The sequence below is a fragment of the Periplaneta americana genome, chromosome 6 (genome assembly GCF_040183065.1).
Source record: "Periplaneta americana isolate PAMFEO1 chromosome 6, P.americana_PAMFEO1_priV1, whole genome shotgun sequence".
NCBI classification, from domain to species: Eukaryota; Metazoa; Arthropoda; class Insecta; order Blattodea; family Blattidae; genus Periplaneta; species Periplaneta americana.
The window spans coordinates 158,650,508-158,672,347 of NC_091122.1; the positions used below are offsets into that span (position 1 = coordinate 158,650,508).

A 21,840-nucleotide genomic window follows, 5' to 3' on the forward strand; every position below is an offset into this window, starting at 1 on the left:
CCGTACACTATCACAAATTAATGGGATTTCTTACAGGAGTAAAGAAACATAGAATTTCAAATAAAATTTACACAAAATAATTTAACTAAAGTAATACATAACATTTATTACAATACAGAAATAGATAGACCTATAATAATAATAATAATAATAATAATAATAATAATAATAATAATAATAATAATAATAATAATAATAATAATAATAATAGAAAACAATTATAAATCTGTTAATATGTATAGCCTATTGTCGCAGCCGTTAGGATATGACAAAATAAATTGACAGATAATTTAAAAATAAATGGTATATGTTTAATATAATTTTATATTTACTGGCGATCAAACCATTTTGGCGAAAACAGAGAATGAGCCTTAAATGAATTAAACAAAAGCATGAAGAATTTTAATCTGAGAATATCCATTAACAAAACAAAAATAATGGTTTTTTTTTAATGAAAAGAACATTGTCGCTCCAAGGTTGTACTTAATAATGAAACAATAGAACAAATAAAACTGCAAGTATCTGAGTTGCGATATTTCATACATGCATGACATATATATAGACTCAAAGATAAATAAATCTCAATGGTGTGTAGTACAAGAACAAAAAATCTATGAAATAAAACAAGACAAGAAACACAACTGAAATGTTATAAAACAATGGCAGTCCCAATTTTAATATATGGGACAGAGAATTGGATTCTGAACAGAAGAGAAATACGTAAGATCGAGTCTACAGGGTGAGTTTCCTTTACAACCTACTGCTGAGCAAATTCTTCCTTCACAGACCAGGTGAAATATACTACAGTTATAAGAGCACAATTAACTTTATATTTGTAATCTAACTGATCAAATCACAGACTTAAAACTCAACTGGTATCAACATAATATATTGAGGATGGAAGATCATCGAATCCAAAAAATTACAATGGATTACAGTTCAAAAGATTAGAGAGATGTGGGTTGACCCCGTACCAGATGGAATGAAAACTTCCTTTGATATCGGAACAAGCCTTTTAGTACGAGGAGAAGAAGAAGAAGAAGAAGAAGAAGAAGAAGACAAATTGACTAAGTAAGTTATTGTAAATATTCAACGCTTTCGTCGGTTAGATGCTGTGCTGTACCGTTAAGCTCCCAGTATCATCTAGACTAGACTATCTAGACTAGATATCTGCCCGATTCCAATGTGACGTTGTGGGTTATTTTAATGGAGGTACAATGTCATACCGACCCCATGGAAAGTGACCCAGGTCTATAAGATAATAAATGTTAAAATAAATCTAACGTTACAGTATTTTCTGCTAAACACCCAAATCAAAGTGAAATAAACTTAGATAACAAAATTTCGAAAACAGTAACTTGATTTAATTAATTTCCATTGCATAGCAAATTATGTATGCCTATAATTTGCGTTTAAGAACTTGTAAAATATTATAAATGTATTTTCCACTGCATTAAAACTTCTACGTATTTACGTTTAAGAATATGTACGCGTTACAAATTATATCCCATTGCATAGAAAACTATAGTTTATGTTTAAATGTATGTAAGCGTCACAAATCATTTCCCACTACAAAAAAAAATACAGTTTACGTTTAAGAATAGGTAAACATTCCCACTGTAAAAAACGTCTACGTATTTACGTTTAAGAATATGTACGCGTTACAAATTATATCCCATTGCACAGAAAACTATAGTTTATGTTTAAATGTATGTAAGCGCCACAAATTATTTCCCATTACAAAAAAATTGCAGTTTACGTTTAAGAATATATAAACATTATACCTAAATGTATTACCCACTGCATTGAAATTTCTACATACTTACGTTTAAGAATATGTACGCGTTACAAAATTATCTTTCATTGCATAGAAAACTATAGTTTATGTTTAAAAGTATGTAAACTTCACAAATTATATTCCACTATAAAAAATTACAGTTTACGTTCAAAAACATGTAAACATTATAAATGTATTTCCCACTTCTACGTAGTTACGTTTAAGAATGTGTACGCGTTACAAATTATACCCCATTGCACAGAAAACTATAGTTTATGTTTAAAAGTATGTAAGCGTAACAAATTATTTCCCACTACAAAAAAATTACAGTTTACGTTTAAGAACATGTAAAAATTAGAAATGTATAAGCCATTACATTAAAATTTCTACGTAGTTACGTTTAAGATTATGTACGTGTTACAAATTATCTTCCATTACATAGAAAATTGTAGTTCATGTTTAAAAGTATGTAAGCGTCATAATTTATTTCCACTACAAAAAAATACAGTTTACGTTTAAGAATATATAAACATTATACCTAAATGTATTACCCACTGCATTGAAATTTCTACGTACTTACGTTTAAGATTATGTACGCGTTACAAATTATCTTCCATTGCACAGAAAATTGTAGTTTATGTTAGAAAGTATGTAAGCGTCACAAATTATTTTTCACTACAAACAATTACAGTTTACGTTTAAGAACATGTAAACATTAGAAATATATTACCCACGGCATTAAAACTTCTACGTAGTTACGTTTAAGAATATGTACGCGTTACAAATTATCTCCCATTGCATAGAAAACTATAGTTATGTTTAAAAGTAAATAAGCGTCACAAATTATTTTCCACTACAAAAAAATTACAGTTCACGTTTAAGAACACGTAGACACTCAAATATATTTCCCATTGCATAAAAACTTTTAGTTTACTTTTATGAATATACGTTTAAGCGTTTAAAAACGTTACATGCGAACTTACACTTTATCTTTAGTAGGTAAGCATTACAAAAACTTTCCCCATTGCACAAGAACTTACAGTCTACGTTCAAGAATATGTAAGTGTTACAAATTTATCTCCCACTTCATAGAAACTTAGTTTACTTCTAAGAATATGTAAGCTTTACAACTTCATTTCCCATTGTCTAGAAAATTATGGTTTGCGTGTAAGTATACTTAAATATTATAAATGTATTTCCCATTTCATACAAACTTCTAGTTTACGCTCAAGAATATGTAAACATTATAAGTAGAAACTTACTGCTTACGTTCAAGAATATGTTAGAGTCACATTTATTTTCCTCTAAATAGAAAATTAAATTATATTTTACTTTTAAGAATATGTAAACATTAACTTGCATATGTATTCCTTACTGCATAAAAACTTCCAGTTTACGTTTAAGGATATGTACGTTTTATAAATTAATTTTACATGTTACGTTCAAGAATATTATGTAAGCGTCAAGAACCTATTCCCCACTACATAGAAACCTGCAGTTGACGTTAAAAAATATGAAGCCACAACATAACAAATTTGTTTCCTCTGACATAAAACTTCCAGTTTACGTTTAAGAATATGTAGACCAGAGCGTTACAAATTTATCTCCCATTGCATAGAAAGTTCGTTTATTTTTAAGAACATGTAATCGTTAGAAAATTAATTTCTCTTTGTAATGAAAATTATAGATTGCATTTAAGAGTATATGGACATTGTAAATGTATTTTTCACTGCATAAAAACTTCTAGTTTATGTTCAAGAATATGTATGCTTTACAAATTTATTTGTCCAGTAGAAACAGCTTTCGTTTAAGAATATGAGAGAGTCACAGATATATTTATCTCTACATAGAATATTCCAGTTTACCTCCAAGAATATGTAAACATTAAAAAAGTACTTTCCATTTCACAACGTTTTCTACATGTAGGCTTATAAGAATATATACGTATTACAAATTCATCTCCCATTACACAAAAACTTGCATTTTACGTTTAAGAATATTTAAAAGTCACAAATTTATTTCTCATTGCATAAAAAATTACAATTTACGTTCAAGAATTATAAACGTTACATATTTATCTTCAATTCATAGGAGCTTACAGTTTACGTCTAAAAATATGTAAGCGTTACAAATGATCTCGATTGCAAATAAACTTACTTTTAACAATAAGTTACATAAGCTTTACAAATTTATTTCCAATTGAACAGGAACTTAACAGTTTGTGTTTAAGATTATGTAGGACTAAGCGTTACAAATTTATTTCCTACTGCACAGGAACTTACAGTTCAGTTCAAGAATATGTCACAGAGTCATCAATTTGTTTCCCACTGCATAGAAAATTACATTTTACTTATAAGATCAAAATGTACTTCTCATTAGATAAAAATTTCTAGTTAGCAAGCTCATCAGGTTGATCATGAAAAGAGGGTCATTTATTAACCTTGTATTCCCTACCTTAGTGCCAAGTATAACATCCCTCTCTTCAATTGGTCAGTGACAGGTTTATTTTTTGATGCTCTGAGTTCTTTACCAAAATTTACATATTATTTTTTAAAACAATTATTTTGAAATTCAAAAAATCATCTCGCAAATTCTCAAAAATTCCCTGCAGATTACACAATTTCATTTATACCACTCCGAAGGCCTTAATTAAGGATATGCTAATTTTACATAAAATCTTTTATTTATCAGTATAATTTTATAGTCATCTTCTAAGATTTTATTTTATAATTGGTAATCAATGATGCTTAATTATTACATTTTATTTATATAACAATATTCATATTTAATTAATTATATTTGTTTTTCCATTAATTTCCGGATCCTCGTGATCATCCTTAATTAAGGCCGGATGAGTTTTCTCTCTCTCTCTCTCTCTCTCTCTCTCTCTCTCTCTCTCTCTCTCTCTCTTAAATTGGCAAAACTTCGTTTCTCACACTAGTTTATTAAACGGTGTCGGACTGTAAAGAAAATAACTGCCGCAATGTCCATATTTTATATGTTGTACAATATTATATTACTATTGTGAAATTTTGTCTACCAATTTTTTCTATTGTTTTATTAAAATTATAGCATATAGCCTATTAACCTGTTATATCCTATAGGACACTTTGTGAATTTAAGCGTTAAGAATAAGTACGCTTTACAAATTTACCTCCCATTACGTAAAAACTTTCATTTTACGTTTAAGAATATGTATTTCCCATTGCATAGAAAATTGCAGTTCACGTTAAAGAATATACGAGCGTTACAAATTTATTCTCAACGCAAAGGCACTTGCAATTTACGTTTAGTAGCTAAATGTCGTAAATTTATTTCACATTGCATAGAAATTTGTATACGTGTAAGAACATGTGGCCGTTATATATTTATTTCCCATTGCATAAAAATTTAGTTAACTTTTAGGAATATATAATCGTTATAAATTTATTTCCAATTGTACTGGAACTTACTGTATACGTTTAAAAATATGTGTAAGTATTACAAAGTTGTTTCCTATTGCACATACATTTACTGCTAGCGTTTAACAATAGGCCTATATAAGTAACCGTTCCAAATTTATTTTTCCAAGGCGTAGGAACATACCACTTTACGTTTAAGAATATGTAAGAGTTGCAAATTTATTTCTCATTTCATATGAACTTACAGTTTACGTTTAAGAATATGTAAGAGTTACAAATATTATTTCTCATCGCATATGAACTTACAGTTTACGTTTAAGTCGCTTTGCACAGCAACTTACAGTTTACGTTTAAGAGTAAATGTTACATATCTATTTCCTATTGCATAGAAACTTGCAGTTTATGTTTAAGAATATGTAGGCCTAAGGGTTACAAATTAATTTTCCATCGCATAGAAACTTAACTTATAGTTTACGTTTAAAATATGCGTTACAATGAAAACAAAAATTCCAATTAATGAATATCACCACAAACCATTAAAATTAAAAATAATCCTGCAACTGTCGCCTACACAAAAAATATTTAGGCCTACATCAATGACAGAAATAGGTCTATTCTAATTCAATGTCATAAAATTGTTCATCAAACTGAAACAATAAAAACTGGCCAGAAAAGTCTACTAATTACACTATCTTATAGCGCCAAATATTTTCAATAATGTTACTGAAATTATATCGTAGCAATATTTTCATATTACATTTAGTACTACAGTAGGTCATTCAAGAAAAACACCAATGCATGTTATGTTTCTGTTATTAGACAATCATTTGTTTCCCCAAGTTATTGAACGATCTACATATTAAACATTAAGTCCAAATGGCTGATAACACCGCTGCATGCTTCTTAAGATATTTCTAGAATAAATAAATAAACAAATAAATTTAGTATAGGAAATCTTCACAGCCTATATTACTCCTAATTTTTGCAGTATATTTAATAATATGTATTCCGAATTGCATTATAATAGTGCATTGTAGAGACATGAACGCGTAGAGTACGTTTATTTCAGACAGGAATGTTATAGGCCTACACAGTACACGATAAGTTCTTTCTAAATCGTAGGCTACGTCTCCAAGGAAAATACCAATCGTCTTATTGAAGTTCACGCTAGTCCATTCATAATATTATACGAAGATAAGGGCTAAATTTATTTCAGTAGGTTAACCAATTTTTCGCTCTTATCCAACAGAATCCAGACTAAAACATCAATCAAAATATATTATATATTACGATTATGAAAAGGACTTCACTATTCGTATATTACAGTTCGATGCACTGTCTAATCATTTTGAAGTTTTTAAGGGCCAAGAGAAAAAGTTTAAAAGAGATTCAACAAAAGTTCTCCATTTTCATAGGCCTACGTTCTACTCAACTGATAAACTGTTTGTTGTTGTTTAGTCAACTGTCCGAAGACAGGTTTGAACCTCACAAGTGATACCAAGAAGGCACCACTTATGAGGCAACTAGGCCAGGAGGTAGTGCCATTTCCTTTCGCCTCCAATGCATACATCGCCGACTAGCTACATATTACACTAGTCAGACTTCAAATGCATACAAACAATTGTTTTTCCTCTGACACATATCGTCAAGTGAGATGTACTGCCTGATAATAGATGTATATATCAGTCAGATCCTTAACCAGAGGAATAAATCGTTTATGCTTGTAAATTGAATTAATCTGATTACTATGTATTATATATTTTTGTATAATTAATTCCTTATTCACCTCATCTCACTACATCTCGTCAAAAAATTGTAAAAAATAGAAATTGAAAACTGTAAAAAAACTGTAAAAATTGTAATTTAATCTTGTAAAATTTTGACTTGTTTCACATCTTAAAGCTTCATTGCTAATCTAAGATCTATGGAATACAATAAATGAAAGAAAAAATGAAAAATTTGTTCTACATCTCAAAGCTACAATGCGATCTATGGAATAAAATAAAAGAAAATAGGAAATGAGCTACAATCAGTCAATTTTACTAGATAAATGAGAAATAAAAGCCTAACAAAAATAATTAGCATAATGTTTTGCGGCCATTAGAAGTTTTCACTTATTGATGTATAACGCTTTTCACAAGATTAATCTATCATCATAAAAAAGAATACAAGCTACCCGGGTGACTATAAGTAATTAGGTAATGATTATATTATAGAATAACACGTATTTTAAAAGCTTAATCCAATATACGATTAAAATAGGTCCATATTTATTGTTCCGCGTATTCATTTAGAATTTCGATATCATTGTAGGTTAGTCTTATAAAAAGAACTGTGCAATAGTGACACTTGTCTTAATTAAACATAAATAATGAAGGCTATGGCGTAGACTATGAAATACCTAAATTATAAAATAAAATATTGTGCTATAAGTTTCACAAAGACTACTTTTCGGATAAGGTGTTATGGTATTTATTTCTGAAAATAACTTTTAAATATTTAATAATTAAGATATTGTAATGTGCCAGCATGTTCTTCACCAGGCCTACATTTCTTGAATCTTCAGCTGGTCGTAGGGCTACGCTAATTCATCTGTATTATATAATTTGAACTGGTAATGGAAATTACGGGAAAACGGCTGAACGGATTTTAATAACTGACCCCACATTTTGAAGCTTGGAACCCGAAGTTTTTCAGAAAAATAGTAACTTTCAGTGAAGCGTTAGTTTTCCTACATAATTTTCCTATTTTCTAAAATCCATCTTTCATCAGTTTCGAGAACTAATTGGATTTCAATATAAAACAAAACACACACTACAATAAACAATAGGATATTACATGAAGGCAAGATTGCTGACATATTTAGAGCTCAAATTCAATTGGTTATTAAAAACTTCAAGAATTACTAAAAATAATTTACAAGTCTGATTCTGCGGAGTGTAATTTTCTGAATAGAGTTGTGGTGTATTGGATATTAAAATCTACTAAATTTGAGGTGGTTTGATGACATTATTACCATTATAAATGAAATATTATTATAGTTAATGTCATGATGTGACTACTTTTCATTAATATTATACATATTAATGCTATATTGATGATAAGAAAGTGAAAAGTTTTGGGGTTATAGAATAGAGAATATCTTAAATTAGTTCTTCATTTCTATAATTTATTGAGTGACGGCTATGTAGTATATAACTACAAAACTTACGTAAGATAATAATATTGTTATTAAAAATCAAATATTTTTATAGTTATTAATCAAGTAGGGTTGGATCTTTTTCAATATTTAATGGCGGTGTGGTGTAGATATTTATATGCGTCATTCTCTTCAATATTGGCTCGAGAGAGCGCAAAAATTACAGTTCCTAATAAAGACCAAAAGGTATTACTTACAGATAAAATAAGAAGCCTACAAAATTATGTAGTCTCCCGATCATTTCAGAAAGATATCTTAGCAGGATAAAATGATTTTACCCTCTACATTTCAAGCTCTACATGCAGCAGCTATACCAGGATGCTATGTTATTGTTCGAAAGCATAGCAAACCTGACATTTTTTTAAGTTTCACCTAGAATCCACAATGGCCTGAAATAGTTATTGCTTTACTCCCACATGAAAAACCCACTGATCGTCCTGACATTGTTACTTGCGTTTTCGCGTTGAAACTCAAAACCTGAAGGTGATAAGGTTCAAGAGAAAGTATTTGCCATAAAAAACCCATTCAGAGGGAGTATGTTTCATTATTACGGAAGGAAATAACTTTCAAAATGTCTGGTATTCTTTATTAAAAATAAATCTTAAAAATTTTTATTTGAAAGTCTAATGAACTTAGTTTGCAGCATTTGCTGCACAAGTCACTAGTTTTAATATAATTATAATACCGTGCCTTCATTTTTACTGCATTTCGCAGCTCAATAATTCGATAGGCCTATATTCTCGAAAATTTTTATTAAAACCGAGTTTAAAATATTACAGAGCTAATCAATCAACAACTTCACATGTGTGCGGCCTGAGCTTAAGATGGATTAGCGCGTCATTAGTGTCCGATGTCGATCACCAGCTAGCTTTTCCGTCACATTCACCGCATTGATATATGTCGAACCCCCAGGAAGTAAAATCAAACAATCGAACATGCAGGCGTATAAATTATACAAAAATTTGCTCGAAAAACTGTGGCATTGACTCACCAAACAGAATTCATGTGCCGCCGCCATTTTTGGCCTGAACCTATGGGTGACCGTCGCGGGCGTTACGTTAAAATCGAGTCTGCCCATTAGAAGTTTCGAACACTATACAGCTACATAAAAACAAAAAGTTAACGTAACATATACATCTACATGTTTACTTAAACAATACGCGAAACAAAAAAAAAAAAAAACACTATGGAGCCATATGCACTGCTAGAACTCTAAAATTATCCGTCCCCGCTGTTCAGTGTCAATGATCGAAAATATAAATACGTTTATTAATGTAAAATAACATTCAGCTGTTTTATAAAATACGTCATACTTGTCAACCACATTGTTGCAGTCTATTAAAGCAAATTTTGTGTATAAATTCGTAAAAATATACGTACGTAGGTACAGAAAAAGACCATTCAAAGCTACGGCAATTTAGAAGCTCCAAACATTCATTTTTAAGTTACATTTTCGAGTAGTGAGAACAATTTAACATCTAAAATTAATATAAACTTAAATATTATTGAATGTAATAAAATATACCGCTGTAGTTCTGACGTGCTTTGTCTTTCTCTACGAACAGCTGAAAGGCTTCTTCAAAATGGAAGCTCCGTTAAAATTTTCTTTGTGGTATGCCTATTAATGTCCACGAAAACATTCAGGAACTTGTATCAAGATGTAGGCCTATATATAATTACATATTCATAGAGCGTACAAATTTAATAATTGCAGAATATAAAACTTATTGTACACTTTCTCAAAGTTCTGATCTAATTGGAGATAAATTTAATTGATCAAATTTATACTACAAGAGAATAAAATTAGATTTTATCCGCGAGTGGAAACTTTAGCGCTCGAGGCGAAGCCAAGAATGATAATTTCCAAGAGCACATAAAATCTGTCTATTCTTGTGTGTTACACAATATTTTATCCATCACTGGTATCTACATTTAATTTTAAATTATAGGACTTTTCTCTGTAATGTGTTGTTTCTGATGAAGTTATAAATTAATGAATGTATGGATTTTTTTGTTGCTAATGTGTTGATTGTGATGGAAAGAGTGATTTAAGGGTATATGTACGTGAACGAACGACCACAAATATTATTGGAAAATGCAGGCTTTAAATTTCTAAAATTTTATAAGAAAATGAACTCACAATTGAACAAAAATTACAAGCTACCATAACAAGACTTATTAGAACTTAAATATCTGATAAAAGTATAAGAAAGATTACTAATAATATTTTTCAAACCAGTTTCATCAAAGTATGAAAAAAAAATTCTGCAGTTACATCATTTGGTAACCATACCATTGTTATGGTCTCTCTGACATATTTAATATTTTTTCTGCACGTAATAAACACTTATTTCTGAAAAGTAGACTACTCTCAGACATGTAGAGTTGTTTATTTTAATACAATTAATTTTTTATTTGTCCTATATAAAATATATTAAAATTCATTTTCAAAGAAATGGGCATTATTGTAGTCTACCTTTTGCATAAATGCATGTTAAATCAGTGTACAAAATTTCAGAATTCTATCTGTAATGGTTGTGGAGTTATGAAATAATACGTATGAATATTTTCAAATTTTGGAAAATTTTACTTGAAGTAAAAAGTGAATTCTAAAAAATATTACTAGTAACTTTTTTTATACTTTTATCAGATATTTAAGTTCTGATAAGTCTTGTTGTAGTACCTTGCAATTTTTGTCAAATTGTGTGTTCATATCCTTATAAAAATTTTAGAAATTTAGAGCCTGCATTTTCTGATAATTATTCGTAGTCGTTCACGTACATATACCGTTAAAAATTTTAATTCACTGCTGAGAATAAAGCCATTGTTTAGGTTCCTGAGGAGGGTGAAATAAAGACCAGTTTAGATATCAGTCATGGATAAAACAAATATATTTCTAAAGTAAAGACAGGTGCGAAGTGGAAAATTGCTCGAATGCGACACGAACCTCGAAGATAACAGAAAAAACAGTAGATGTAAGGAAATTAAAACTAACAATTTTGTTGACATGTTCAACATTGATTTTACTCTCAATTTCGATAAAAAAATGTAGGCCTATATGAAATTTGAATCTATATTTCTATATAATGTAGTTAAGTAAAGTAGGACTAAACAGGTCAACGCGAATTTTCTGTAACTGACTTTTCTATAACCTAATACGAATACTTTAGGCTCAAATTTAAAGAGACGGAACGAACCAAAAGTTCTGTCCTTGAAAGTTGATGACTATGTTCATGATAAAGTCTTAACCAAAACTTCTGTCCTTGAAAGTTGATGACTATGTTCATGATAAAGTCTTAACCAAAAGTTCTGTCCTTGAAAGTTGATGACGATGTTCATGATAAAGTCTTAACCAAAACTTCTGTCCTTGAAAGTTGATGACTATGTTCATGATAAAGTCTTAACCAAAACTTCTGTCCTTGAAAGTTGATGACTATGTTCATGATAAAGTCTTAACCAAAAGTTCTGTCCTTGAAAGTTGATGACGATGTTCATGATAAAGTCTTAACCGAAAGTTCTGTCCTTGAAAGTTGATGACGATGTTCATGATAAAGTCTTAACCAAAAGTTCTGTCCTTGAAAGTTGATGACGATGTTCATGATAAAGTCTTAACCAAAAGTTCTGTCCTTGAAAGTTGATGAGATGTTCACGATAAAATCTTAACTTGTAACTCAAGATAGTTTCTTTATTCTCAAGTACTCAAGATAACAAGCATTAATATAGGCCTACATTTTCTTGTAACTTAGTTGCACACTTTTTTGTTAATTATTCATGGAAATGAAACATATATGGCTAAGAAATGACACCTCGTATCTGTAAATCTGCAGGTGAATCAAAAAACTGTTTTAAAAATAAATTTTTCTTAAAATATACAAACTTTATACATTATAGCCCTACATATATTTCTCCTTTGTAAGATCTTCTACTAAAGGACAAAATATTAGCTAGCTGTCCAATTTTCTGAATAATATAATTAATTTAAATAGAATAATGTACTTAAACTAAATCACCATTTTTGTAGATACGGGATGTTACTTCTTAGCCACCGATATAAGTTACTAATAGGTCTATAGGCTCTAGTAGGCCTATAAATATGCGTTCCACAAGCTTTCAATTTAATATCAAAGCGCTTAAAATTGTCTACAAATTTTGCGAGTATTGTGGAATTATAAATTCCTCTCAGAGACTCGTGTAAGCAATAAGATCTTTTTAAAAAAATTAGAAGACTTTCTTAATTAGTACCTTTTTCGTAGTTGATTCTAAAAAAAAAAAAAACATTTTCATTCTTAAAAATCTTTTTATTGATTGCAAAACATTTAAATAATGTAGAACTTAATCTAGCTCAAAATTTAATGAAAATGTTACTGATATAACAAAGTACAATAAAACATTATTATTAATAACAAAATAACAATTCCAAAAGGAAGCCGGATCTACTACATTCATCATAACGGAAAATAAGAAAGAAATTTTCTAAATCTTCAAGAACTGAGCCCTTCGGCTTGTTGCAGCCTCATGGAGATTCTTTATTGGTCAGACAATTTCCTTCATAGTTTTTCAGTTAGGCCTATCTATTTATTTTAGACTTACATAGAGACATAAGTTTGGGGATAAGATTGTTCTCTATTCTCACTTTAAGACTCTTCCAGTTTTATCTATAGGCCGAGTGTTTAATTTTATTTAACAATTTAAATATGTAGTCAAAAATACCTGAATTTAAAAAAAAACTAGCTTCATCGCTTGTTTGCTTTCCACTACCCGAAATGTACAATAAAATTAATATTGTAGCTTATTATATATTAGGCCTACTACGTCACTCAACTGATCATTTTCTTTTAAATCTTAATTAATATTGTCATTATTCTACTCTCGCATATTTCTGTTAATCTGAAGTGCAAAAATGGGCTATAGGAAATCTGACTAGTTATGATCCTAAAAAGGCTTGGGAATGTGGAGTCAAATTGGTATTGGTAAGAAAGAGATGCCACGACATTAAAAATAAATGTTTTATTGACAGTACGAAAGGAAAAAAATTCTGTTACATTTTATAAGATCGTCAAAAATATAAAAAAAAGTAGTACATGATGACAGCAAAGTGATATAAATGAGCCTAAAGGATAGGCCTACATTAAATCCAAAACGTATTTCACAAATTAAGTGTTAATCATGCAAATACAAAATAATTTCTCTGTAGGGCTATGACCTACGGGACAACAAATAGCCTTAAACATACCAATTTCATTTCGGTTTTCAGATAAGTAACTTTCTTAAGGCAGATTACAGATTAATGTACACCTAGATCAGTCATTTCATATTTTGCCTCAGAAATGCATTAAAATCAAGTATCTTTGTCAGGAATAATCAAGAAATCTAAACGTAATTATGAAATCTCCCTTCATATACTAACAATATTATTAATAAGTTAACCTAAGTGGATTTATAAAATATTTCGAGACTAGAGAAAGAAATGTGAATAAATAAAGATCTGACATTAAGTTTTGGCACAATACAAGATCATTAAAATAACAGACGCTTTAAAAAAAAGGCGTGTGTTTTGAACATAAGCATTCAAATATATTGTAGTAAACAAAATAAGCATAGGCCTATAGTTTTTAAAGTGTAAATATTAAAAAAAAAAAAAAAAAAAAAAAAAGATACGCTCTTTTTAAGGAGATGATTATTACATATTCATTGGTTGATTTTACATTATGTTGCTGACATTTTAGGGGAAGTCCGTGTAACTTGGACCAGCGTGTAATTTGGACCGGTCTGAATTTTGGCTTTTGCAAGTTTAGTCATCCCTGTCATAGATAGGGATAGCAAGATTGTTGAGTGTACTTTCTGTCTGCAACTTATTTTGCTGCAGACTCCAAGACTGAGGAGGTGAGAAGAAAAGAAGTTTATAGGCTTCCGTTGAAGCAATTTTAATATTTGCGTTTGTGCGTGTTTTTACCTGTGATTCTAGGGAAGATGTTGAATGAATGCTTTTAATATTTGACAGAGATATAAATATTCTGGAAAGGCATATACAATAACCCCATAGTTCTGTTTTAAATTCACAAACTTAAATATAGTAAGCTTCTCATATTAAAATAGTCTCTAATAAACACGAATGTATAAAATTTTCGCCTATATTTATTTCTTCTTGAAGCCTGGCTCAGGACTTCGCAGAGTTAGTCTTGATATGACAAATGCTACATTGGTGACTGGATTCAATGCAATGATTGTAAAAAGCGAACCCATGAAGACTGTACCGAAATTCGGGATAGGCCTAAACTATATTATTATTATGCCACGTGTGAAAAGGGACGTACAACGTCTGATAGTGTTCCATTTTATTGTTCAAAATTAGTTAACCTAAAGTTCATTACTGGAGTTCATATCTATCAGTCCAAATTACACGATTTCCCGGTCCAAATTACACGACATCGGTCTAAATTACACGAAAACATTTTATTATAAAAATTATTTTTAAACAATTTATGAAAATTATACTAGTCTTTAGTTTCACCAAAGCATTCAGTGCACTATAGGCCTACTAAGTTTTGTTTACAAAATTTATAGAGTTTTCATTCCAGTGAATGAAGTTATACGCCATCTATGTTAGGTGGTCAAAATTACACGGATCTCCCCTACTTCTATTACTTAGTCTGACGAGTTATTCCCTTGTTTGAATTGTAAATTATTTAAAATAGCGTGTAAAAGGGCCTTAGACTAGAAATGTTTGGTTTAAATGTAGTTCTGTTTATAAGTATGCATAAGGGTGTAATTGTTTGTCTTATTTGAACTCTTGTATCAGTGAAGCGTAGTGAGTCAGTGAAGTTATGGTTTACAGTAGAGGTGAATAGTTCCGATCAGTGATAATTTATAGTGTCAATGAAATGTGTTCTATAGTGTCAGTGACATGTCTTCTACAGTGTCAATGAAGTGTGTTCTATAGTGTCAGTGAAATGTCTTCTATAGTGTTAATTAAATGTCTTCTATAGTGTCAGTGAAATGTCTTCTATAGTGTCAATTAAATGTGTTCTATAGTGTCAGTGAAATATGTTATACTGTATAGTACTAGTGAAATGTGTCATAGTGCCAGTGCAGTGAGTGAGATAAGAATGAAGTGAAAGATTCAGTATCAAAGTGAAACTTACGTAGGACATACACATACGTAGGTTGTAATGGAAAATTAGATTCACTTATTAATTAGATTATGTTATGTATTATTATTATTATTAATTGTAATTATTGTGTATTAATTCTATTGTGTATTATTTTTATTGTGTGTAATTAAGTTATCACTGCCACCGGGTGTTTGCCCACTTGCAATGTAAATAATTATATACATACATCTATTCGCTTAAAAAAATTTCTGAAATGCTATTTTTATATCCTCTTTGAACACTTATTCATAAGATTGTTTCAGTGTATTTATAATCAAGAAGTGATGTCGCCAATTATTTTAAATGTAGGCCTAAGCTCTGCACTTTATACATGTAGAATATTTTAAATACTTCCGATGCAAGTGTTAATGCTTAACAGATCCTTTATCACTTTTGTTTTAATTAATAGTCCTTAAACATTAATTTTATTTAATAGGGCTAAGCTAAGAATTGTTCACGTCTATAGTGTATACCGGTACATAATTATATTAACATTATATTAACATCCAGTATTTCAATTAATTGAAATGTTTATTTAATTGCTCTGAAAACTAATTTCATTCATTGCATTTACAGCACCTATCCATTTTCACTATGAGTCTTACATAATATAGTAGCAGATTAAATTTATTCACGATTATGTAATGTAATTGGCCAATTTCAGCAACTGTTCTTGAATAGTTAAGCCTACAATTAGTAACGCGTTTTATAACTGTACACAATAGGAAATAATTAATTTATTTTTAAATATTTTCTAAATAACGGTAAAGAAAATATCAAAACCTCACGCAAACTAAGGAAGGAGATGAACTTACTTCTTTAATGGCCTACTACAGTTATGTAAGGTCACTGTCAGGGAGAAAAAATTTATCAGAACAACGATACGGCCAAGGTTGTTTCAATAAAATGCACGTAACTTCAAGACTATCATACAGTTTTAAAGCCAGAAGTGCTAGACTACAGTGAGTGACAGTTACTGTAGTAAAGTTACTCAAGTTTATTTTATACTTATCTATGTTCCGATTATAAGAATTTTCAAAGCTTAAAAAGGTAACAAATTTCTTCATTTTTATAACGTTCCAGAAGTTTTTTTATAACGGTGAAAAAATATTTTCTTCAATTTTAATATAATCTTACATTCTTTATCTTGTATACGCTTATATCACATCAGAGAATTCTATCTTTCTCAACTTCAGCGGTCTTAATATCATACAAATAAACTGGTAGGCCCATTTAAAACGACCATTTACGTGCAAATTAATAACAGAAACAAGATAAACTACTGAAAATAATGTATTATGACGAAAGTAAAAATAGGAGCTTATTATTTGTAAATTATAGTAGGCTAATAAAATTATTTCTCTGACAAATAGGCCTATATTTTCAGTATTCATAAAATTACTTTTAAAATATTTCATTTTTCTTCGTACTTACAGCTAAAGTTAATATGTTTTTATTGCCTACATTAAACACAATTTCGTTTACAAGTTTATTCAAAATAATACGTTTCAAAAGATTTCACTTTTCTTAGCACAGAGAAAATAATAGCCTATCCTTTTCTCTGCAATTTCTATGTCTTCATAAAATAAATTTTAAAATATTTCATTTTTCTTAGTACTTATAGCCGAATTTAATATTTTTGTATTACATACATTAAACACAATTTCGTTTACAAGTTTATTCAAAATAATACGTTTAAAGAGATTTCACGTTTCTTAGTACAGAGACAATAATAGCCTATCCTTTTCTCTACAATTTCTATGTCTTCATAAAATAACTTTTAAAATATTTCATTTTTCTTAGTACTTATAGCCGAATTTAATAGTTTTGTATTACATACATTAAACACAATTTCGTTTACAAGTTTATTCAAAATAATACGTTTAAAAAGATTTCACTTTTCTCAGTACAGACAAAATAAGATCCTTTTCTCCACAATTTATATTAAACATAGGCTATTTAGTTCCTTTAAACTTCAACTTTATTGTCATTTTTAATACAAAAATCAATTTTAGGGTAAAATATTGCAAAAGCGGGATTTTAATTCAAAATAAGTTGAGCTTCACCAATATTTATAAATATACCGTAGTAATTTAGCATTTTGAAAGAAAACAATTTTGATTTTTACTAGATGAATTATTAACAATAAGAATTTTTCCTTCAAATAAAATGTTTTAGCTACAACAATTTAATTGTATTCAAAGACGACAGGAGGTAAGAGAATTTAAATTCACTTACTTACTTACTGGCTTTTAAGGAACTCGGAGGTTCATTGCCGCCCTCACATAAGCCCGCCATTGGTTCCTATCCTGAGCAAGATTAATCCATTCTCTATCATCATATCCCAACTCCCTCAAATCCATTTTAATATTATCTTCCCATCTACGGCTCGGCCTCCCTAAATTTTAAATTCACTAGGCTATAATAAAGGAAACAAAAGATGAGAATGCAATGAAATACGCGCGTGTGAGTCTGAGAGTGTTTTTGATTTCCATGTTATTATTTATTTGTGAATTTATGGCACTTTATAAATAAATCTCATATAAAAATTAAATAAATAAACCATAAATTTGATTATTAATTCTTTAGGCCTATTTAATATATCTACTACCCTATAGGCCTAAGATTCTCTCCAGTCCGTCGAATGGCGGAACAAACACATTAACTTCGTAAGATGTAACAATCGATATAAAAAAAGATTCAGGCCTATTTCATTTCTGAACAATTCTGGTAATAAAAATAGAACGTAAATTCCTCACAACGGCATGGCATTTACATCTGCCTGTCTCAGTCACTTCTGGAAGAAAGCTAGTTCGGTAAGTTTATCCCCCATTTAATATATTTCCATCCCCCCCCCTCCAACCAGTCAAGAGACAAGCTGTAATTTTTTGCACACGCCAAATAAATCCATAAATGAAATGCGTGGAAAACAGTATATAATATACCATTTCGTTATACTACGAAAATTGTGCTCAATTTTTATTTGACTATTAGGCACTATTGCATGTTTCCATGTATTCACCTTTTTATGTTCTAGTGATATTTAACTGATTTTATATTTTTGTTTTCATATTTTCCGATTATGGTATATCTATACTGTGATAAGTTGAGTTTTATATATAATCATAATTTTCCTTACTGTGTGTACTTAAAAATATTGTATTCATTGTATGCTTTGTACTGCACTATTTTATTACTATTATTATTATTATCATCATCATCATCATTATTATTTATCATTATTATTATTATTATTATCATCAATAATTGTCTTATTTTTTATACTTTGCATTTCTCATTTATTTTGACCTGCTGTTCACATTTTATTATGCTTTTTTCTTTCTTTCTGTATGTTATATATTATGTCTGATTTCTACTTATTTGTTTACATTTTATTATTATTATCTTATTCAGTTTTGTGTGTAAAATTGTAGTGTACTTTGTAAATTTGTAGTGTTTTTGTAACGCAGTTTTACTCCTGGTTGAGTGTTAGAGAAGGCCTTAAAGCCTTAACTCTGCCAGGTTAAATAAATCATTATTATTATTATTATTATTATATTTTGTTTTTCATAGGAATAATTTATAATATTGTTAGCATTAGAAACTGTCAATATAACAATATTTACAGTAAATTTAGGCCCTACATCATTTATAAAATTAAAGTTATGTATCGCTATATGTTATAATAAACAATTACCATGAAGTTTCGTTCGAATTTACGATCCTGTTTTAAGGGAAGGTCAGTCTGAGTATACAATCTGAATAAATCAGTCAAAAAAAATTAAATTCTCTTAATGATGTAAATTCTCATGTTATTGTGGGGTTGGTACTTAATTAACCAATCTGACCTATGTTACTTGTTTCCAAATAACTGCAATTTTTATCCACCGAGTCAGCGAAAAAGACATTACTTCACAATCACATCAAACGGAAATTCCGAGATGTCTCCATTGAGTAGTACCAAGAATTCCAACTGGCAAATTCCTTCTCATCCAGACGAATAGCATTTGAAAGGTTTGGAAAATGTTCCGATTTAATAAATGTGTTTGGCAACATTAAAGCAATGCAACATACATCCAGTACAAGAACCTTGTTTTAGAATAAGTATTCATAAACTTTATAGATCATTTTTTATGTATAGCAAAATTAAGGTCAGACATTTCTCGCGTAATTCACTTAACAAAGTTATGTAGGCCTACATGTCACATTACACAAGTTCAATTTGAAAGTTTATTCAATTGATAGATCGAAGGTTCTATATAGGCTAACAAAATTAAAAGATAGTATAATATTATTTAATGAGCTCTAATTTAATAATTTAATCAATTATGTCTGTTCCAAATTAAACTAATATAATTACATTATTTCGATTAGTAGTTTCGTATATAATTAAATAAGAAAAATAAATTATTATTATTATTATTATTATTATTATTATTATTATTATTATTATTATTATTATTGATAGATCATTTTAATTATATAATTTACTGCCCCAATACATACAGTTTCCCAGTAAATAAAAATGTTTAAAAAATATATAGATAAGACTTTCATAAAACCTTACATAACACCAGACTTTTAAAAAATGTATGGCTTTCGCTACTGAAATAAATTGGATAAAAGAGCTTGAAAAATATGTTAAACAATAGTCTCTTTTTAAGCATAATTTTAAGGAGAAATCCACAGATTTTACTCATATACCCTCCAGTAATCTCTGATCTGACAAGAAAATATGTTTAACGTCAAGAAATTAATGTAATTTCTATTAACAAACTCCACTTCCTGAAATGTTTGCTGTCAAAGTTTCGCAGTGATAATATTTCTGTACGTGAATAACTTAGAGCCTAAATAAAATTAATTTTAATAATTCATTCGTAAGGGAGGCTACAGTCCCTCAATTTAAAAATAACTGTAGCCTACAGATGACAAGTTCAAAATAAAATACTAACAGAATTAAAAGGAACAACTACTGACTTGTAATACATGTGAAAAACAAATCGCAACCGGGGAAAAAGGGACTAATTCTAATCCACCGCAATGAATTGTGCATTTTATGTAAACAACTGAAATTAACTCCAATTTTTAGGTCACAATAACGACAATTATTTTTATTACATACTTCATTTTATCACGATTATAATAAGTTTAATTTAATTTCAATACCAAACGTGACTTGAGAGCTTTAAAAAATAAAAGAAGTAAAAACAAATATAATTTTGCTGACATACTGCTGAATTCGTGCATGTCACTTTTAATACAGATAAAATAATCGTAGACATATCTCTATTTTTACACATTTGTTATTAATTTTCGTCTTTAAGAGTATCTAACGATAAAATGCTCTCATATAACATTATTGGTATATATGTAGTATCATTAAGAGGTTATAAAACACGAACTCTTGTAAGTATTTGGCTGTCCAAAAAATATTTACAGTGTATTAGTTCATATTCTTCATTTCCTATACGTTAAATACATAAACCCACATCAATGCTGTTGTAAAATCACTTTGAAAGCTATTCTGTTATGATCTGTCCAGTGTGGTTATTCAGATTTGCAAGCTGTATTGTATTTAATGCCTATTTACCTAGTTTCCTTAAGAATTGTACGCAGTGTCAGATCATATATATTGTCAGCAAGAAGTAACATCCGATTCTGAGAGGTAAGATTGTGTATTTTTCATCTGGAGCCTAATAACATCCGCGAAAAAAGTTTAGGCCTAAAAGTTGAATTCGCACTGGCACACGAAAGAGCACACGACACTGCAAGAGCACCGCTTCCAACTGCAAACACTACACAACTGTCATTAACGCATCAATGTGTTTCAACAGGATTCCATTTTGAAACCAAAGTTTCTTACAATTTGTAAGCACACTTTCGTAAAATAGGAAAACTTGAAGCAAACTCTTCACCAAAGGGGTACTCAGGGGGGGCATGAGGGGTGTGGAAGTCTTCATACACGGCGGGGAAGAGGGGGAGACTTCTATCCATATGACCTAAATTTGCTTGTGCAGAATATTTCGCGAATGTGTTATCTTGTGCACACTCTTGCCATCTAGCGAGCGGTAAGAAACGAGAAGCAACAGCTGTCCCGGACATTACTACTTTCGCGCCATCTGTTGAGGACTATGCGAAACACGTACAATCTCGACGAGAGTGATTTAAGCTAAAATTCGCATAGAATTGCGAATGTTCATTGCTTGAAATTTTGCCAATGAGGATAATGACCCCGGAGACGAAATAGGTCAAGCAAATACTGTACTATCACCTTTAAAAACATCAATATATTGTCGAAATGTACTGGAAAAC

The 21,840-nt window shown here is 29.6% G+C and overlaps 1 protein-coding gene across 6 annotated transcripts in view; it reads right to left on the bottom strand.

Moving 5' to 3' along the window:
- The window catches only part of LOC138701967 (uncharacterized), a 1,800,590-nt gene extending 1,779,059 nt beyond the window's left edge, over nucleotides 1–21,531 (bottom strand). For 2 of the 6 annotated variants that reach the window (XM_069829372.1, XM_069829370.1), the window contains exon 1: nucleotides 21,119–21,531. The gene's annotated coding sequence lies outside the window, so the exon portion shown is untranslated. The remainder of the gene's footprint in view (nucleotides 1–21,118) is intronic. The other 4 variants (XR_011332758.1, XR_011332755.1, XR_011332753.1 and 1 more) reach the window with 4 other exon arrangements.
- Nucleotides 21,532–21,840: the final 309 nt, after the last annotated feature.